The sequence below is a fragment of the Octopus bimaculoides genome, chromosome 18 (assembly GCF_001194135.2).
Source record: "Octopus bimaculoides isolate UCB-OBI-ISO-001 chromosome 18, ASM119413v2, whole genome shotgun sequence".
Taxonomy (NCBI): Eukaryota; Metazoa; Mollusca; class Cephalopoda; order Octopoda; family Octopodidae; genus Octopus; species Octopus bimaculoides.
The window spans coordinates 6,149,062-6,149,654 of NC_068998.1; the positions used below are offsets into that span (position 1 = coordinate 6,149,062).

Genomic DNA, 593 nt, shown 5'->3' on the forward strand with positions numbered 1-593 from the left:
AAATTGAATGTTAATTTAATTAACATCAATTTAAAACCAGTGGCCTAGCATATAAAAGAAAATCGGAAAATTCAGAAAAATTGTATTACATGCGTATAAGAAGGGATGACCACTAAGTGGACATCCAATATGCTAGAAAGAGGTCATCAACAACTCAACCACACAAAGAAAAATAATGTTCTCCAGAAAAAAATTCAGCAAAACACCAGAACATAAGCGGGCAAGACAAATTGAAAATATACTAAATAGAGAATTAATCGTATACCGGTTTCCCCATCAACTTTTTTACTTACGTAAAAACGTCCGTGGTTCATCAGTACAATCGTTCTAGAATCAATATAATTTGCAGAACTATACTTTTGCGGCCTTAGAACCTTGATTAAAAGCAAAAGGAGGTGTTGAAAATGCTTGTTTTTCTTAACTTGTCATTCTATTTTACTGATCTGAAAATAAACAAAAATTAACCAAAATTAACTAGAAAAAACAAAAACAAAAAAACAAAATAGATTCCAAAATTAAAAAAAAACACCGGGAACTTAGTTGCAAGCCCAATATATATATGTACGTATGTGTATATATATATATATATATAT

General features: G+C 29.5%; 1 long non-coding RNA gene across 1 annotated transcript in view; it reads right to left on the reverse strand.

Moving 5' to 3' along the window:
* Positions 1-593, reverse strand: part of LOC128249748 (uncharacterized) — a 29,084-nt gene that overhangs the window by 7,261 nt on the left and 21,230 nt on the right. The window contains exon 2 of the long non-coding RNA XR_008265841.1: positions 294-443. This is a non-coding gene — a long non-coding RNA (uncharacterized LOC128249748). The remainder of the gene's footprint in view (positions 1-293; positions 444-593) is intronic.